The sequence below is a fragment of the Crinia signifera genome, chromosome 1 (genome assembly GCF_055691185.1).
Source record: "Crinia signifera chromosome 1, ASM5569118v1, whole genome shotgun sequence".
Classification (NCBI taxonomy): Eukaryota; Metazoa; Chordata; class Amphibia; order Anura; family Myobatrachidae; genus Crinia; species Crinia signifera.
The window spans coordinates 73,123,778-73,144,612 of NC_139217.1; the positions used below are offsets into that span (position 1 = coordinate 73,123,778).

The 20,835-nt window shown below is 44.2% G+C and overlaps 1 protein-coding gene and 1 pseudogene across 2 annotated transcripts in view; one reads left to right on the forward strand and one right to left on the reverse strand.

Annotated features, from left to right (window-relative positions):
• The window catches only part of LOC146042532 (uncharacterized), a 386,937-nt gene that overhangs the window by 125,821 nt on the left and 240,281 nt on the right, over window positions 1–20,835 (reverse strand). The window lies entirely within an intron of this gene.
• LOC146040207 (5S ribosomal RNA) lies at window positions 143–261 on the forward strand (annotated as a pseudogene).

The window sequence follows — 20,835 nt, forward strand, 5'->3', positions numbered from 1 at the left end:
TACTATCCACTCTCGTACCACCTATTTAATTACAATGTGCCACTAAAGTCTTGAGGGGTATTTTAAGAATATTTATCTGTGCAATTATATGTGATACTGATAGTTAACTGGAGCAGCTGTCTGTGATTGGCACCCCTACCCATTATACCACCATACCTCACTGGTCTGCCCAAAACCCTTCCGAACTTGGAAGCCAAGCAGTGAAGGGCCTGGGCAGTATCCGGGTGGGAGACCCCTGGAGAAGTCCAGGTGTGGTATTATCCATCTGGGGTTGCACGATCACCAGATAAGCAGCTTTGGAGCCGCCTACTATCAGTGTTCTAAAACCGTACTATTAGCAATCAAATTTTCTTGACTAGTGACGTGGGGTAGCCCCCCAAAAAAACCCCTAAAAATTAATCCTCATCCCGGGGGATCAACTCATTTCTGCGGCCTACTGTCACCCAGGTCTACATACCTGTGTTGATTACATGCAGTAAATGATATATAAAAGTGTGGTCTAAAATGATGTATTTGGATGATAGTATTTAATATCAATAAAAGACAACCACACAACAAAACCACCAATATTATATGTTTTATTTTCATTGCACCCCACTTTTTTAAGCGGTTCTCATTAAAAGTTAAATTTTAAATTAATTCCACTATATACATTCAAGATATTATGTAAAGAGTGCGCCCACAAAGCGTTCACTGTCCTTGGTTTGCTTCTCCAGCAGACACAAGACAACAATCCCTTCTTCAGTCTAGTTACCGAACGCAGGGCGCACCACCAGCACCACAACTACCAGCATCAGCCCGAGTAGTTTTTATGTTGGTTATAGATCATTGATAACATTAAACCACCTTAATTTCAGCTGTAGCGGGTCCACTCCTACCTTTTTTCATACGTGAACATACTGAGTTCTTTCTCAGCTCCAGGATCCAGCACGCTACCCAGGTATTAATACCCCATTTTTCAGAACCAAAGCCTAAACTACCTTACTATTCTCGTCACTCCCTGGAATATACAATTATTTGAACACAACTAAACTCATGTCTAACTTTAGCCTCAAAAACGAATTACAGCAGAAGCGAAGAACTGAGAATTTGGACAACATCTTCCCAACCACCCTGAATGATACAATACCGGATTCCAAATGGACGGATGATCTGACCAAACTAAAATACATCCTTCAACGACAAGTGAGGACCAATTGGGACCTAACCAGTTTAGAAAACTATTGTAGACTTAAAATTACCCCACGTGGATTACGTCCCAGGACATTCCCAGCATTTGAGTTGTGTACTGAAAATCTAAAGAAGGAATGGGAAAATAGCCTATTAAAATGCTCCCAGGAGCTGATGGGCATACTGATCCAGCATAACCTTCTGACCCTGGAATCCATCTCAAAAGAAGTAGAACTACTCGGTAAAAAACTGGAAGCCTGGGAGCAGACCCCAGCCTTCCAATCAAACTTTGAGAAAAATAAGAAGGATCTAGAAGAATACGAGAAGAACATTATTGAAAGGAAGAAGTCCAAGTTTCACCGGGACCAAATTGACTTTCAAACAGGACGGATATTTAACTGGGCAAGAAGAAGCTATCGCAGGGAAAATCCCCGATATCCACCCTCTACATCCGACACAGATTTGTCTAGTGCAGACGACTATAGTGATGACAACTCACAACCAGAAGATCCAACACAGAATAGAAGCACTAGCCAACAAGCATCCCACTCTCTCCATCATAGTACGGAACCTTTTTTGGCCTATGGTCGAGGAAACAGAGGCCCAAAAATAAAATCAAAAGAAAGACCAGAAGGAGCCGCACAAAGAGGAAGAAGAGACAGACCAAGATGGGAGCCACAAATCCTGAATCGCTATCCACAACGAGTCAGACAATCGAGGGATCAGGGGTATCAAGGCTACAGATAATCAACCTATCCTCACATATTCTAACTGATGTCCAACAGGAAGTATTACAAAAAGGATTAACATTTTGTCCCACATCCTCCTTTGACCGATTCCAATGGGAAACTAACCTACAACTATTCAGCAGAAAACTTCTACTGACCAAATTCCATGCAAAAAAGGAGCAATCTTGCTCTCCTATCCCAATATGGACCAGTCAGGAGCAAGAAGCTCTCTCCATCCTGGAGGAACTGGACAATGAAGAAGAGGAAACGGGAACCGAAACCAGACCAATCTGCAAAAAGAGGTCAACCTTCTTCCCACCATTTAACATCTGCCCAGAGGTACAAGTATTCACAAAATTGGTCTCACAGGACTTAGACAAACTACATCTTAACAAGAAACACAACAAATACACCAGTAACATCAACAAGGAACAACAGAAAGCTATCCAGGAGATCAAAGAATGGGATGATGTGGTACTCAAACCTTCGGATAAGGGTGGTAATATCGTCATTTGGCCCCTAGAACTATACCTCAAAGAGGCTAACAAACAATTGGACGACAAAACCTGTTACACCAAGACAATCTTTGACCCCACCTCTAACTTTAAGACCCTATATGATCGTATCATAGACCGAGCCAAAAATAACAACATCATTACTAAAACTGAGCATCAATTTCCCCAGACACCACACCCAAGGGTAGCCACATTTTATATGCTGCCCAAGGTTCATAAAAACATCATAGAACCTCCCGGACGACCTATAGTATCCGGAAATGGAGCACTAATTGAGAAGGCTTGCATATTTCTCGACACACATCTAAGGCAGCACATAACCTCTTTGCCTTCATATACCCAGGACACGGCAGATGTCCTAAAAAAACTGCATGATGCATACCTGGATGATAATGAGATCCTAGTAAGTATGGATGTGGAGGCATTATACACTAGTATCAAACACGACTTGGGAACCAGAGCAGTACAATACTTCCTATAAATGGGAGAAACAGGAGACTTTCAAACCTTTCTCCTGGAACTTCTAGAATTCGTCCTTAGGAAAAACTATTTCATTTTCAATCATCGATACTACATCCAAGGAAGGGGTACGGCGATGGGGGCAGCCTGTGCCCCCACGTACGCCAACCTCTTCCTTGGATGGTGGGAGCGAGAACACGTCTTCAATGACAGTAATAACATCTATGAAGAAAATGTCACTATATGGATGAGATATATAGATGACATCTGCCTGATTTGGAAAGGCTCAGAACAACTACTAAAAGAATTCATTGAAAGGCTAAACAGCAATTCCCTAAACCTCAGACTAACATACGAATACAGTCACACAAGTATTTCTTTTTTAGATCTGAGGATATACAGAGGAGCCGAGAATAAGATAGAGACGGAACTGTATCGTAAAACCACAGCAACAAACACTCTACTTCATCAATCAAGTGCTCACTTTCCTCCCACCGTATCCAATATACCGAAGGGCGAATATCTGCGACTGCGACGGAATTGTTCAAGCGACGCTACCTTCATATCCAAGAGCAAAGAACTTGCAGGTAGACTGAAGGAAAGGGGCTATTCAAACAGATCAATCAAAAAAGCTCAGAAAATGGTTCAAACCACCAGTCGATCGCAAATTCTATTCCGCAAAAAACAAACCACTTCCTAACAGACTGACAACACAATCAGATTCATAGGCAATTTTTGCTCAGAATGGCGACAAATCAAGACCGTAATCCAAAACCATTGGCCTATCATACTCAGTGATGAAGATTTAGCCATGAGGCTCAAGCCAAAAGTGGACATGAGCTGGAGGCGAGCTCCCAATTTCAAAGACCAACTAGTAAGAAGTCATCTCACCCAGGGGGGTTCTAAAAATCACTTACCAAACGGAAGCTACCCATGTGGTAACTGTAAAATCTGCCAATACATCAACAAATCAACGGACATTACGGATAAATATGGTCACACCATACAAATTAAAGAATACTTGGTACTTATGTAGTATCTGGGCTGCCGATTTTTTGATTGTATGCCTTAAGTTAAGGCATACAATCAGATGCGATGCGATGCGATGACCCGATTTTTCCATAGGATTCAATGTTAAAATGGACTGAGTCCATTTTAACATGAAATTCAATGGGAAAAAGGGGTCCTTTTCATACCCCTACTATCCAAGTGGGCATGGAGTTGGATATAAACCTGTGGCGAGCGTAGCGAGCCACCGAGCCCGAAGCGTGGCGAGCGAAGCGAGCCCCGCGAGGGGACGGTATTCTGTGTCCCCTCGCGGGGCTCGCTACGCTCGCCACGCTTCGGGCTCGGTGGCTCGCTACGCTCGCCACAGGTTTATATCCAACTCCATGCCCACTTGGATAGTAGGGGTATGAAAAGGACCCCTTTTTCCCATTGAATTCCATGTTAAAATGGACTCAGTCCATTTTAACATTGAATCCTATGGAAAAATCGGGTCCATCGCATCGCATCGCATCGCATCGCATGCGATTTGGTCGGGTGCGATGCGATGCGATGGACCCGATTTCAAAATCGGCAGCCCAGTTACTACATAAGTACCGAATACTTTAATTGCAAAAGCAAAAATCTGATCTACTGTATCAACTGCGATTGTAATTTGTACTATGTGGGAATGACCTCCCGTATGCTGAAACTACGAGCCCTAGAACATCTGGGAAATATCCGGAATGCGTTTACAGACTCTGCCAAAATGAAACAACTAACCACCGTGGCAAGGCATTTCAAGCAGGCACATAATGGGAATCCCAAAGGTTTCTCAATTCGTGGACTGGAAACTATACATTTAGGCCAGAGAGGTGGGGACCTCAACCAGACATTACTTCAGAGAGAAAGCAAATGGATCTTCCGTCTGGGATCGCTGTCTCCAAAAGGCCTGAATGAGGACATTAAATACGGATCATTCCTTAAATAAGCCAAGCTCCAAGCACCAGGACTCAATATTTATACACACCACAAGGTCCACATAGCCAATATAGCTTTTCACCTAATCATCCACATTCACTAATGACCTAAGGTCACCATTCACAACCTCACTTTTCAATCACAAATTAATGTATTTCAAACCAACTTACTTCACACGACCTCTACACCATCACCCAGCCTAGCAGGGTATCACTAGAATTCATTTGTGTCGCCCGTCATCATCACAATAGAAGTTTTTGTTCTTGTTTTTCACTCACCAGCACCCCCTTTCATTCTTAATGATACCCAGCACCGGCAAGATCACAACCAATCTAGCAGCCACCTATTATTTCTCCATACCACTTTAATCACCACAGGCAATTGAATATTTGCCCTCAGACTAGCAATAATCACACTAGTAAATAATAAGCACTCACAGTCCTTCACCAACACCCAAGTTCACCACTAGCCCTAACCAGCACGGGCAACCCCTTCACTCACCCAGGCCCCAGTATTTAACGGTTGCCAGCAATTTCTATCCATTCAAACCGTCTAACCTATTCAATTCCTCCAGCCCTCCCAGTCGAGCGAGTGTATACCAATGGGATTTACTCAATAGACAAACAAGTCTCCATACTCTATACAGCCCCAGCCACTGCCCTCTGTATGCAGTAATTTCCACTCTCCCTTAGTTTCACCCTTTTCCCTCCACCAATAGGGATCATCCAGATAGCCCAATCACTATAGTCCAATTTTTCCCCCCCTTTGTTCTCTCCTTTCATTCTACCTGTGTCAAATCAAAGGCTCGAGAGATATAGTAGAGCCAATTCCGCACCTACAGCCATATACCAGATCCACCTCAATAGACACCATTATACATTACCACCCCTCTTCCACCAACCACCAATGCTCACCGTGTCGCCCACAATCAGGGGCTAGTAACAGGTATATACAGCCATATACCTTACAAATAACAAAGTATTACAGAGACTTCCGGGTACGTCATGAAGGAGTAAGCAGCACCTCCTTGTTGCTCCGTCCCCGGCAGCTCGTTTATTCAGAAATTCAGCAACCATCAACGAGAAAACCAACAAGAAAGTACCTCAAGATACACAGATCCCATTTGTGGCCACACTGTATGATAAGACAGCCTGCTACGCCGGAACCAGGGCTCAGAAGACACTACGGAGGCCTGCAGCGCGTCAACACCCGCCCGCGACATCCGACTGACAACACGCAGTAAATCCAGCGGCGTCGGAGCGGAGAGAAGCGGAGAAGCGGGGGAGAGGTGACTGGAGTAGCCCGCTTGCTCGGCCATTGCAGACGGACCACCGGTCATAGTGAAAGGCTCCCGACACCTGGAACGCACTGAGGCTAACCTGCGATACTTGATTGAAGAGGCGCAGCGCACAGGTGATATTAACGCACCCGGAAGGGACTGCGGCACGGAGGCACAAAAAGGAGCATACCAGCTCTGGGATCACCCGACCACCACAGGTGGTACATCTGAGGACTAAGGGCCTTATTCTAGTTCACTCTTTCTGACAAAATCCTTCTTAGATGGGCAAAACCATGTGCACTGCAGGTGGGGCAGATGTTACTTGTGCAGAAATAATTAGATTTGGGTGGGGTTTTACTTCAAAGTGAGATCTATATTGCAGTGTAAAAATAAAGCAGCCAGTATTTACCCTGCACAGAAACAAAATAACCCACCCAAATCTAATTCTCTCTGAACATGTTACATCTGCCCCCCCTGCAGTGCACATGGTTTTGTCCGTCTAAGAAGGATTTTGTCAGAAAGAGTGGATTAGAATAACCCCCTAAGCTCAGACATTGTTACGGCTGACACCATCCAGCTGGAGGTGCATAACACAAGGTAAAGACCCGAAGGGGCTCATTCTAAATCAGTTTGCTTTCCCTCCTTAGGCAGAACTATATGACAGGAGGTGAGGATAATTCTGATTATATTCTCTATATCAAAACAGACACTCACCAAGCTTTAATCACAAAGGAGTAATTGTATTTATTGACTTAGTATCACTTAATTTGCCCTAACTTGCAATCTATAATCTAAGGGATATTTGCTTTATTGTGGGCTAACATCGAGCGGTAACCCTGTCAGCGAAACACAGACCCCGCTCCCGCTCTCCCCGGAGAAACACAGGGGACATGGAGTTACCTACAGAACCCCATCAACCTAATAAGCAAAACCCCTCTACACAACCACAACCACAACGCCAGGACAAGAGGCGAGTGCAACAAAACACACCTGCATCAGTAGACAAAGCTCAGGGAAGCCCTGCAGCGAAAAAGCCAATCATAGAATCAGTGGCTCTGGACTCTAGCACTCACTTACTGCTTAGTCCGCCCAATGTTGCTCAAGGGGATTTAATCTCCATTATTCAGGCCTCTATGGCACCTCTCCTACAAAAGGTAGTAGAGGACATTTCATCTCAAATTGATCGGCTTAGTGACAGAATCACAGAAGCGGAAAGCCAGATAAGCATAAACATGGATGACATTCAGTCACTACAGCAGACAGTGAAAGGCCTGAAAATAAGTAACAAACAGCTTAATGACCGACTAGAAAATGTCGAAAATAGAGCACGACGAAATAATATCAGGATTACTGGAATTCCAGAATCCATAAAGGGCCCCCAACTGGAAACTTTTGTCCGGAAAAACCTTCTAAGTCTGCTGAAAATTGAATCTGACTGTGCTGACATTGTAATAGAAAGAATCCATAGAGTAGGAGCTCCAACTCCACAGGACCAAGCACGTCCTAGAATAGTGATAATGAAAATACTCAACTTCCTTCACAGACAAATAATATGGAACGCCTCAAGAAAGGCACAACCGATAAAGTGGGAAGGTCACACAATAAGAATCTTTCAGGACTTCTCTAGCGAAGTCTCTAGGGCCAGACGGGCTTTCTCTCATATCTGCACTGCATTAATAAAAGCTGACTGTAAGTTTGCAATGCTATTTCCTGCACGTCTTAGAATCTTTACAGATACTGGAACTCAAGATTTCACTGACGCAAAGGAGGCAGAAGGGTTCCTCATTAAGAAGCATTTACTTAATCGTCAAGACATTCCAAAAGGAAACCCCGCCAAGAAGCCGGGTTGATATCCCATTAAACTTCTACAGGGCTTACCTCTGGATTGTGAATTCCAAGGACTCGACTTGATTCCTATTGAGTTGAGAAGATCTTGAGAAGTTCGGTTGTGAGATGGTTTGGAATATTGTTTTATAGATCCCCCTACTCACCTTAATTGGTTGGTAAAAACTTTAAACTTTTTACATTTTAGGATATTGGTTGCTGAGTTAAAAATTCAACATTGTTTCATTTTATAGAAGGGCTGCTGAGGGATACGGCATTGGCGTAAATGTTTTGTAAGATTCATTTATTAATACAAGTAGTAAGAATAGAATATTGTTATATGCACCTCCATCTGCATTTAACAATACATTGCCGGAAGCCCGCCGAAATAAATGTTATAATTGCTGCAATTGTATATATGTTTTCTTCCCCCTTTGTCTATGTCTTTATGTCTTATGTTCTCCTTTCGTGTCTTCCTATTTGTGTCTTCCCAAGAATACAACGGCAACTTGTCTGGATATTTAAAGTGATATAACATGTCTATCAATATCAGTACTCTAAATATTAGAGGCATCCATACTCCTATCAAGCGGCGTAAACTACTGATGTATCTAAACAAGCAGAAGGTTGACCTGGTGTGTTTGCAAGAATCGCATTTAATGCCGGATGAGGTCAAGAAATTAAAAATGTTGGGATGGGAGGTCCTGGGTTCAGCCTCGCTCAATACAAAATCATGTGGGGTAATTACACTGGCTAGAAAATCCCTGGGAGTCAAGGTTTTATCCACTTCATCAGATCCAATGGGACGTTATGTTTTCACTAATATAACCCTAGGAAGCTACACCCTAAGTATTGGAAACATATATGCCCCAACACAATATAAAAAATCTTTCTTTTCTGAACTAATTGCTAAATTGCACTCTTATGACCCGACCAATTTAATACTGTGTGGAGACTTTAATATTATTTCTTCAAATTATCTAGATAGATCTCCACCTCTTAAGAAACAGAGACCCCTTCCAAAAATTGGGGTCCCATATTTGCTAAAAACTCTTAATTTAGTGGATACTTGGAGGTCCTTAAACCCTATTGAAAGGGATTTTACTTGTATTTCTCTAACACATAAGATGTGTTCAAGAATAGACTATATATTAATAGCAGACCCCCTATTTCCAAAAGTTAGATCCACCAAAATAACGTCTCCAGTCCTTTCTGATCATGGCATGGTGTCTATTGAACTTGAGCTTACAAAGGTAAACTATGTTAAACCTAATTGGAGGTTCCCTTCACACCTTGCCCATTCTAAGGGTTTACGGGAGATCTTGGTCAAGGCATGGGAAGCCTACGTGACAGATAATGCTCAGATTCGGATTTCCAACCCTACCCTATTTTGGCAAGCTGCAAAGGCGGTTATTAGGGGACAGATTATAGCGTATGTAGCATCAATAAGAAAGACATATAACAAAAAATATACTGATGTACAAGCCAATCTTTCAGAAAAATTCCAGAATTTTAAACAGGGACCAACTGAGGAGACAAAAAGGGAATACCAGGCCGCAAAAATACATTTTGAAGAATATTTAAAGACACAAGGTGACAAGTATCTTTTTAACATCAACTCTAAATTTTATAGATTCGGAAACAAAATAGGCTCTATGCTTACCAACCTATTACAGGGCTCGAGAAAAAAGATCACGGTGCACCCGCTGATCAAGGAGGATGGCTCCCTCACAACCTCAGACTCACAAATTGCAGAGGTTTTAAGAGCCTTCTATGAAAAATTATACACGCCACCGCAGGTCGTCACGAGGGGCTCGGTAGAAGCAGAGGCGCCTCTTACAAACAATGAAGATCAAACATCCTTACCAGCCTTTTGGAGAACGTTATCGCATGTACAGGTTCCCGAGAATCTCAAAGATTCGTTAATTTCCCCTATTACAGTAGAAGAGGTGACGAGTTCCATTAGAAAATTGAAATTGGCAAAGGCACCCGGCCCAGATGGGTATGCAAACGAATTCTTTAAATACATGGAGCAACACATAGCCGAGCCATTAATGGCATGTTTTAACCATATAATGGAACTCGAGACCCTCCCACCATACTTTTCGGACGCCACTATTATAGTATTGCCCAAGGAAGGCCGAAATTTGAATCTAGCTGGCTCTTACCGCCCAATCTCTCTGCTAAATATTGACTATAAATTGTTCGCAAAAATATTAGCAGAGAGATTGAAGCTGGTGCTCCCCCGGATTATTCATAAAGACCAAACCGGCTTTATAACGGGAAGATACTCGGTCTCAAATGTTCGCAGAGTCCTTGCGGCAATCCAGCAGTCGAATGCCTCCTCGTCATCCCAAAATGAACAACAGATGGTTTTAACACTGGATGCCGAGAAGGCATTCGATCTGGTACTTTGGCCACACATATTTAAAACACTCCAACAATTTGGATTTCCTTCTAAATTTATACAACTAATTCAAATGATCTACTCAACCCCGAAATCAACGATACATTGTAATGGAATTATTTCCCCAGAATTTAATCTGGGTAGGGGCACGCGCCAGGGCTGTCCTCTATCCCCCCTACTCTTTGCAATTGCAATAGAGCCCCTGGCGGTGGCAATTAGATCATCCCCACTAGTGCATGGCATTAAGATTAATTCTGAGGAACTTAAAATCGCTTTATTTGCAGATGACACACTAATATTTGTTTCCAAGCCTTCAGTTTCCATACCGGCGCTTCTGCATCTTATCAGCTCTTTTGGTCGGGTTTCGGGGTACAAAGTAAACCTCTCCAAATCCGAGATACTGCTCCTTGGTAAAACTAACCAACACGACCTGCGACACCTGGAAGTTCCCTTTTCTCTCACCAGCTCCCACTTTAAATATTTGGGAATTCAGATAAGTGCAAACTTGTCTAATCTTTATTCATTAAACTTTTCTCAAATCATTTCTAAATTAGCGACAAAATTATCAGCCTGGAAGGACTTACCCGTATCACTATTAGGCAGGATAGCTATAATAAATTCAATTATCTTTCCCAAGCTTTTCTACTTTATGCAAATGCTCCCTATACAACTGCTGAAATCAGATATAGCCCGTTTAGACTCACTATTTTCCAAATTCATTTGGCAAGGGAAACGCCCTAGAATCGACAAATTGAAATTACAAACTCCTAAGAGTGAAGGAGGACTAGGCCTTCCAGATCTGGAGAGCTATTCCTCTTCAATATTTTTCAGATATATAAGCGATTGGATCTTAGGCAAATCCACGTATACCGATTCTAATTTAGACCGGGCTGCTTTTCATCCCTATGCCCCAGGCGCGTTAATACAAACAAAATACAAAGACATCCCAGCGACAGTAAAAACACACATTTTATTCCAAGATACATACAAAATTTGGATAGGAATGAATAGGGTATGTGGTAGATTTCCGCTTCTCTCCCAGTATATATCTTTATGGGGTAATCCGGCTTTCCCCCCTTCGTTGCTCAATGCTGCATTTGTCACTTGGCGTAAGAAAGGACTGGAGACGTCAAATAAAATTTTCGACCCTGGAGGCTCTATATCCACATTTACAAATCTTGCACAAAAATACTCCCTACCCAAAACCCACCAATTTATGTATTTCCAAGTAAGACATTTCTTGACCTCAATCAAGGCCCCTGCTCCTGACTTAATCCAGGTCACGCTGCCCTCACAGATTGCCTCAATTGATTTACTTCTAAATTTTGTTCAAACAAAAAAGTATAGGGTAAAATATTTATATATGCTCTTGGTAAAGAAACGTTGTGTAGATCACGTCCAGTGGAGGATATTAAGAGATAAATGGGCCATTGATGCTCCTCATATTACCCAGATAGATGATCTAACCGGTTTATGTGCTATCACCTCTAAGGCACTACAATCGACATATTTACAGGAAGTTCACATACACACTTTGCATAGAGCATATATAACCCCCCATAGACGCAAGTATATGATAGCAGAAGAAACAGGGGAATGCCCTAAGTGTGGATTTACTAAAGCGGATTTTGCACATTGCATGTGGCAGTGTTATAAGATAAACCGCTTCTGGCATAAAGTTATTAACTTCATTTCTGATATGTTTCATGTGCGCTTTCAGGTGGAACCACTAGCAATTATGGGCCTATCCTTCGATAAATGGCAAATAGATAGAGTCGCAAAACAGAATATCCCACTATTGATTCTAATTTTAACAGTAGCAAAAAAATGCATTCTTATCCACTGGACGGTAAAAACAGCTCCATTATTAGAGGCAGTGAAACAAAAAATGCTGCAAATTCTCTTCTTCGAAAGAAGATACGCGAAATTAGATTTGACGCATGGATCACTCAAATTTTTAAAAAAATGGTCACTCTACATTGACTCCCTAGATCCTATAACTAAAGCGCAGATTATATCAGTATTTGAAATATAAAGGTAGCCTTCTCGTTTGGGATTCTCTAAAATTTATGATGTTGGCTTAGTATGGATTGCCGGGTATACCACCTAATGTGATGTATAAATATTGTATGGCTGATGTATATTCGTTTCTAAGTATTGTTGACAAGAAATAGACTAAAGTATACTTGGAAATGTTTATTTACTGCACCTACATAAATTAGATAGATATGATGATAAATCTCCGTTGTATCCTAACTCTGCCCACCCCTTTCCCCCCCCTCCCCCCACCCTCCTTTGTCTTGTCTTGATCTGATGTTTGTATAGTTAGGTCCTTGGTTTAGTTCTAAAAGTCATAAGTATTGACTCTAAAAACTTGCAGAGTGGAAAGATGACATATTATATGTGAAATTAAAATAGAGACAACAACATCTCTTCCATTACTGTTGGGCTACTTGAAAAGAATATTACAAACTATGAAAGAGTCTGAAAACTATGTTACTATGTTATTATATTAGTCTGTTAAATTACAGAGAGTAATGTTAAAATGAAGGTGAAATTGCTGAAACATAATGTATGACTGTTATATTCAACTGTACACATTGTATGTGATGTCATATGAAAATATACATTTGATGGCCTAACTATGCTGTATTCAATTTTGAAAATTTTCAATAAAGAAAGTTTAAAAAAAAAAAAAAAAAAAAAAGTATTACAGTATTTATCACCAATATAGAGCCAAATACAGTAGTCCCCCTTACTGAGGGCATTTCTGTCCAGTGGGGCAGCCCCCTGGTCAGGACAGATGGTAGTGAAACAATAATAATGAAATCAATTATTATTAAATAAAAGGGCATAAAAACAAAAAAAATGTAGGTACTTGTTTCCTATCTGGGCGCCCACGATCAAAATCGCGTTGATCGGGGGTAAAAATCGCGGTCATCGCGGTCATCGCGGGCATCGCGGGTAAAATTGGATGGTCGCGATGCCCGCGATGACCGCGATCACCGCGATTTTCCCATAGGGAACAATGTTAAAAAAGGCTGATTGACCGCGATTTCACTGTTAAATGGCTCAATTGACCCGATTTGGCCATAATAACCCTGAATTAGGCCCAATTAACCCTTAAATGTCCCCCCAAATTTTGACGCCACCCCACGATCGACGCCAACCCGAAGCGTGGCGAGCGCAGCGAGCCCGCGAGGGGCGGCGGTACGCGTCCTCCGACCTTTTCATGCCCTACTATCCACTAGGGCGTGGTGTGAGAATATAATAGTGTGGCGAGCGCAGCGAGCCACCGAGCCCGAAGCGTGGCGAGCGCAGCGAGCCCCGCGAGGGGACGCGGATACCTTCACTGTGAAGGCCGCGAGGGGACGCGCATAACTGTGAAGGTATCCGCGTCCCCTCGCGGGGCTCGCTGCGCTCGCCACGCTTCGGGCTCGGTGGCTCGCTGCGCTCGCCACACTATTATATTCTCACACCACGCCCTAGTGGATAGTAGGGCATGAAAAGGTCGGAGGACGCGTACCGCCGCCCCTCGCGGGCTCGCTGCGCTCGCCACGCTTCGGGTTGGCGTCGATCGTGGGGTGGCGTAAAAATTTGGGGGGGATATTTAAGGGTTAATGGGCTCTGTGGCCCATTTAACATTGATTCCTATGGCCAAATCGGGTGGATTGAGGCATTTAACAGTAAAATCGGGTCCATCGCGGCTTTTTACATTGATTCCTATGGGAAATCGTGAGCATCGCGTCGCGGGCATCGCGGGTGCATTTATGGCCGGCCGCGACGCGACCGACACGATTTCCAAGTTTAACATTGGTTTCAATGGGAAATCGCGGGCATCGCGTCGGTCGCGTCGCGGCCATACATAAATGTACCCGCGATGCCCGCGACGGGCGCCCAGATAGGAAACCAGTACCAAAATGTAAAATTTTTTAAAAAAAATAAAAGAATAAAAACCTTAAAACAATAGAAAATTAATAATATTCAAAAAAATAACAAATAAATAAAACATTCTAAAAAATTATGAAAATGTTGAAAATAAATAAAAAATTACGTTTCTGATTAAACCACTTTTTGTACATAAAAGAAATATTTTTAAAAAATAATCTTCCAAATCAGTGTTGCCACTACCACCAAATGCCCCCACACATTACCCCCTGATGCATTAACTATACCATTCTATTACCTTATAATGTATAAAGTATTGCCAGCAGTATATTGTATCCAGTATGGGCAAATTTCCCTCAACCAAAATGGCCTCTTATTATCAAGTGCATTCGTGCACACAACTAACTATTCCCATCATGAACCTACAGGGTCTCATAACAGCAGTAACTAACTGTATATGAGTTTGAAGAAACTCAGGGAGCCCGAGGTGTGCTCCCACCACCACCAGTGCTGTGCCTAAACACGTGCAAAGGGGGCAGCCGTACGAACGTTTGGACCCTCTCCCAAAGAAGAAAGGCCCCATGGTTCCCCTAACCCCCCTCAACCATAAGGCCAAGGAAGGGAAAAAAGGGATCGGTGGGTCCTCTTCGCCGAAGCTTAGAGAGACCCGCTTTTCCTCCACCCCGGAAGGGTTTTGGACGGTGGGTCCTCCGCACCCGAAGGTTTGGAGAGACCCGCTTAGGCTTCCCTCCGCCTTGCGGCTCGGGGTTGCCCTAGAGGGGACCGGGACTCTCCCCAAAAGGTGAAGAGTCCCAGCCACGTTTGGGGAACGGAAGGCCCGTTAGGGACAGCCGCACTACCCAAATAAAAAAAAACGTGACAAACTAACGAAAAACGTGAAGTGCTCAAAAGTGCAAATCAAAGAAATAAATAAAAGAGGCCCTAGCCAGAAGGCCGGGGTGGGGGTGTAAAAAATTGTCGCCTAACCTAGAGGGAAGTGCGCAGTGTGTGTGCCATTCAGTGCATGGTGCTGGACATCACCAGTGCAAATCAGGCACCCCCGAGTTTCCCCGGGGGCACAGTGCAGCCTCGGGCTCCAGGCAGCCGACCCTTCAGCGTCCGACCAAGCTTTTCTCTGTCTCACCAGCAGGCATTTTCCAGCCCCCGGCATGGGAATGGGTACTCCACTGGGCTTTTCGAAAGACTCCCTTTGGGGCTGCACCCCCTCCGGAAGAGCAATCTACTCAGTCCCAGTGTTTCTCCGCTCCCAGGGTTAAGATACTAGGCTGAGCTTTTCGCTGTGCCCAGGCTGAGGACCTGCCCCAACCTGGACCAATCTACTCGGTCTCAGCTTTTCTCCGCTCCCTGGGATTGGATACTAGACTGAGCCTTTCGCTGCTCATCCTTCAGGGGCTACGAACCCCGTCAGAAGAGTCAAACTACTAGGCCCAGTGTTTCTCCCCCCTCTTACCAGTGGATTTACGGAAACAACACCTCCTACCAATACTCTAGGTAGACATCATGAACACATAATGCAGATCTAAGTCACCAACACGATGCAAATTTATTATATAGGGCAGTCTTCCCCTTACAAATATGGCGAGTAGGCTAAAAAAAGTCACACAATCCAGGGAATATGAGCAGAAGATAACAACCAATGGTGACTTGATACGTCACCCAGGAACGCGAGCACATCATTGGACGGGACATAGAATAAAGGGCAGATGCCCTCATCCAAAATGGCGCTGCATGACGAAGCCTGTCGTAGGCGAAACACGTGTCCACAGCGGCCCCCCACGTCACCCACTTTGAACACACAGCAGGACGACTCCAAGCAAGCCTCCCTGACCAGCTCCCCGCAGGACTCCTAGCGGCGCCCGGTGCCGGCTGAGACGGACGTCACTCAGCCCCCCCCAACAACGCAGCTCTGCGCAGGATACTCTAGTTACCTGCAGGGTTCACAAGCAGGTCCAGGTACAGGGGCAATCTCGGACGGCATTGCCTCTGAGCGCTGTTCCCCCTTATATTCACCCACTCTATCTTGACTGTGCAATTCATGCCATTGATTCAGATATGTGTGAGAGATTCTGACTGCATATTTTACAGCGCACCAACTTCTAACCATGATAGCCACAAAACACTGCTGGGTAAATCAGATTAAATTGGAGTAATTTAAACTCAATACCATCTAGCCAACTACAGTGTCAGAATCCTAAACCACTGTAGTCAGCCTACAGGTATCAGTAACTGCTACAGACAATTCTCAGCCCCAATGTCTCCTTTTTTTGTCACACTGATACATTGTGACTAACCTTGATGTACTGTTTTCTTTTCTTTTGTGACTCAACCGTGGCAATACAACTCAGAGGAACTGTTTTTTTCATAAGTGCAACTGTGCATATTTGACCTTGATCAAATCCACTGTGCTATATCAGCTTAATATCGTTACTTCATATATTTCTTGATAGTATCAAGGTACCATGTATATGTCTGCACTGTGATATACTATCCACTCTCGTACCACCTATTTAATTACAATGTGCCACTAAAGTCTTGAGGGGTATTTTAAGAATATTTATCTGTGCAATTATATGTGATACTGATAGTTAACTGGAGCAGCTGTCTGTGATTGGCACCCCTACCCATTATACCACCATACCTCACTGGTCTGCCCAAAACCTTTCCGAACTTGGAAGCCAAGCAGTGAAGGGCCTGGGCAGTATCCGGGTGGGAGACCCCTGGAGAAGTCCAGGTGTGGTATTATCCATCTGGGGTTGCACGATCACCAGATAAGCAGCTTTGGAGCCGCCTACTATCAGTGTTCTAAAACCGTACTATTAGCAATCAAATTTTCTTGACTAGTGACGTGGGGTAGCCCCAAAAAAACCCCCCTAAAAATTAATCCTCATCCCGGGGGATCAACTCATTTCTGCGGCCTACTGTCACCCAGGTCTACATACCGGTGTTGATTACATGCAGTAAATGATATATAAAAGTGTGGTCTAAAATGATGTATTTGGATGATAGTATTTAATATCAATAAAAGACAACCACACAACAAAACCACCAATATGATATGTTTTATTTTCATTGCGCCCCACTTTTTTAAGCGGTTCTCATTAAAAGTTAAATTTTAAATTAATTCCACTATATACATTCAAGATATTATGTAAAGAGTGCACCCACAAAGCGTTCACTGTCCTTGGTTTGCTTCTCCAGCAGACACAAGACAACAATCCCTTCTTCAGAGCTGAATAACTGACAGTAATGGCTGCATCAGGGAGAGCAGAAAACGAGAACGAAGTGACAGTAATGGCTGCATCAGGGAGAGCAGAAAACGAGAACGAAGTGACAGTAATGGCTGGTGAACCTGTGAGCATGTTCACCTTGCCAAAGACAGAGGAGGAGGCTGTTAGTTTTTTCCAGCAGCACAATTTGCTTCCAGTCACACAAAATTGTGTTAACGGGCACCCTATGCGCCTATCGATGAAAGAGTGCATGTGGCGCTGCCACATTAAAGCCTGTCGCAAGAAGGTGAGCCTCAGAGCGGCACATTGGTTCCCGGGGTTCCTTCCTGACCATTGTATGCTTTATATATTCCTGGGCAGAGGAGCTGAGAATTGTAACTGCCTTTCTCCTTATTCTGCATGCACTTGCGCTGTGTGAAGAGTGACTTTGTTATTAATGTTTTTTTCCGTTAGTAATTGTCCCTATTCATGTTCTTTTACTTGATTTTATATTATAATTGTAATTAATTAATTTGATATGTTATTATTAATTATTAAGTAAATTCAAGATACACATGTCGTCATTACTGTGTCAGATGTATGATATGGCAGGTGTGAATGTGTTCCTAAAACACCCCCACTATCCACGCCACCCGAAGTGTGGAGAGACCCGCTACTGGATGCTTAACGCGTCCTCCCGACCTTTTCATACCCCCACTATCCACGTCGGCATGGAGTTGATTTTATAAAGTGTGGCAAGCGCAGCAAGCCCGAAGTGTGGTGAGACCTGCAGTACTGTCAGGACTTGAGATGGAAATAGTCTCTGATGCAAGGTAACAGGTTGGCCTGGGAGCCAATATGGCGTTCTAGCATGGAAGCTAACAAGGGAAAGCTAGCCAGGGCCAGTGGTGACCTCTGCTGGGGATAGCTGAGCACACTTAACCGCAGGGATGGAATAAGCAAGAGTACTGGTAGATGAACCAGGTAACAGCAGTAATAGCAGCAGGACACTGAAGGTGGAATCGCTGAGAGCACTGTATAGACTGGGAATCTCTGTCTCTGTGGCAAACACACAGTGCACATTTGTTCAAGGCAAGGAGGATGGGCTAGAACCCTGGCTTATATCCCCCTTGCCTATCTCTGATTGGCTGCAAGCCGCAGCAGCAATCAGAACCAGAAAGTATCTGGAATTACCTGGATTCTGACACAGATAACAGGGTCAGGGTTCAGTCCAGCAGACAGCGTGATTGGCCAATGCTGACCAGAGGTGTCATGGCGGCGCCCATGCAGCATGGTGCTGGCGTGGAACTGGCACAGTATGCCGTGCAAAGGCCCGGTGGGAACAAGAGACACAGGGGACATCGTGCCATGAGTTGCAGCCTGGCGTGACACAAGCAATGGACCTGTGATGCAGCGTGGACCAGCGCAAAGGTAAGAGGCGCGGGTGCAAACGGGACCGCGCACCGCGATTTGTGACACCGTGTGGATTGTGATGAAACCCATCTCCCCCACGAGGTATAATTTGTGTGGCTGTAACATAAAAAAAAAATCTGTGATAAGCGCAATGTAAAATATGATTTCAGCCTTGATAGTACCCTCAGTACTCAGATTAATGTAATACAATTCTGAAAATATATTTTTAAATGTTTGGTATATAATGGGGGAAATTTACTAAGATGAAATCGTGAAAAAAAAATTGTATACGTACATGAAAAGTCGCATTATTTTGTCGTATTCGTATTTTCAAAATTTACTAATGTTGATATGTGTGAAATCGTGCAAGGCGTATTGCCAAAATCCTGATGTCGTATTCGTAAAAAAAATACGAATGTCTACGAAAGAGTACACCATCGATAGAATCCGACGGATTTTAACATTGAACAACCATATTTTCAGCATTTACTAACAAGCCGTATTCGTAAAATTGAATTTTACGAGTCGTAAATACCTACGATTCGTGAACCAAAATGGAAAAAAAAATACAACTTTTTTTAGGTCTATTTATATCTGTATTTCAGCAGCTACGATGGGACACTTGTGTTTTATGTGATAACTTCGTTTACAGACTATTATATTCACAAATGTTTGACTCCAAAAAGGAAAGTAACAACATAAAAACACTTTCAACCTTATATCATGTAAGAATTTTCACTATATGACAGTCTTTCAGTGTACACTTGCACACAGCTCATGTCCTCTCAGTGGTTACAATTAAGAAGCGCCCGCCATGCAAATGAGCATGATCACCAGGTATTCCCAAGCCTGCATCGGGCTTCTTTATGTATAGTGCATTTGTGCTTAGGCGCATTACTGTTAGTTGTGCTTATACACATGTTCTTACATAATCTTTACACTATTCTCCGTCTGTATAATTTCCTTACACTGGACCTACATCCTGTTCATGCGCTGTCTCACACTTGCAGAAGCTGCTGCCAGTGGCGGATATACTGTAAGGCAGCCCCCACTGCTGCTTGGGGCAGCGGGGGCTGCGTGGGCGCCGGGTGCTGGACAAGTGAGTGACCGTCACACACAGTATGCGGCTGCTTGTTGTGCCACGGCCGGCCCGAATGCCACTGCCCGTGCGCTCGCTGGTCACAGGCGAGTTGGCGCGGCCATGACAGTGGATCTGTCATTCAAAAAAAAAATACATTTTTGGACGGGCGGGTGGGTTGCCCAATGGGAGGTAGGGAGTGCGGCTGGGCGGCCGGGGGCTCGGCCTTGTAGTGTCAGACTGAGGCAGGGGAAGCAGCAGTGTCTGCTGGTCCCTGCCTCAGCTTCAGCTGCTCCTATGCATGTGACGTCATAACGTCACACGCTGGAGCCTGGAGAGGCCAGAGGAGCCGAGAAGCCAGCAGGAGGGAGTGGTTCCCACTCCTCTCCTGTGTCCTGCCTTGTCTTCTAGATCTGCCCAGCTAATCTCTCCCCCCGTCGCATCCCACCCGTGGCCCACTCCAGCCAAAGCGACCCCCCTCGTGCCTGTCTTGCCGCCCACCTGCACTCTCTTCCCCGGGCCCCGTGTACTCTATTGTGCTGCCTGGATTGGTAGAGGAAGAGAGAAGGCTGCAGCTTCTTCTGTACTGAAGAGAAAATGCCTAGCGCTGGCAGAAACCTGACCAGACCAGTCCAGTAGTACTAATGGTAAGTTCCGGGCATGAAGAGGGGCTGTAGCATGAGGGGATCGCTGTTCTGCAACACAGCATGGGAGGGGGGGGCAATCTTTCAGTCATCAGGGGGCCATCATCCACACACCCCCTGGCACTTTGTACAGTGCCCCCTAGGTATCTAGGTGCCTGTCTCCCTGTCATCAGGGGGCCTATGTGATGGGGGCCAGCACTCACCCACTAACCCCTATGTACAGTGTCCCCTATATAAG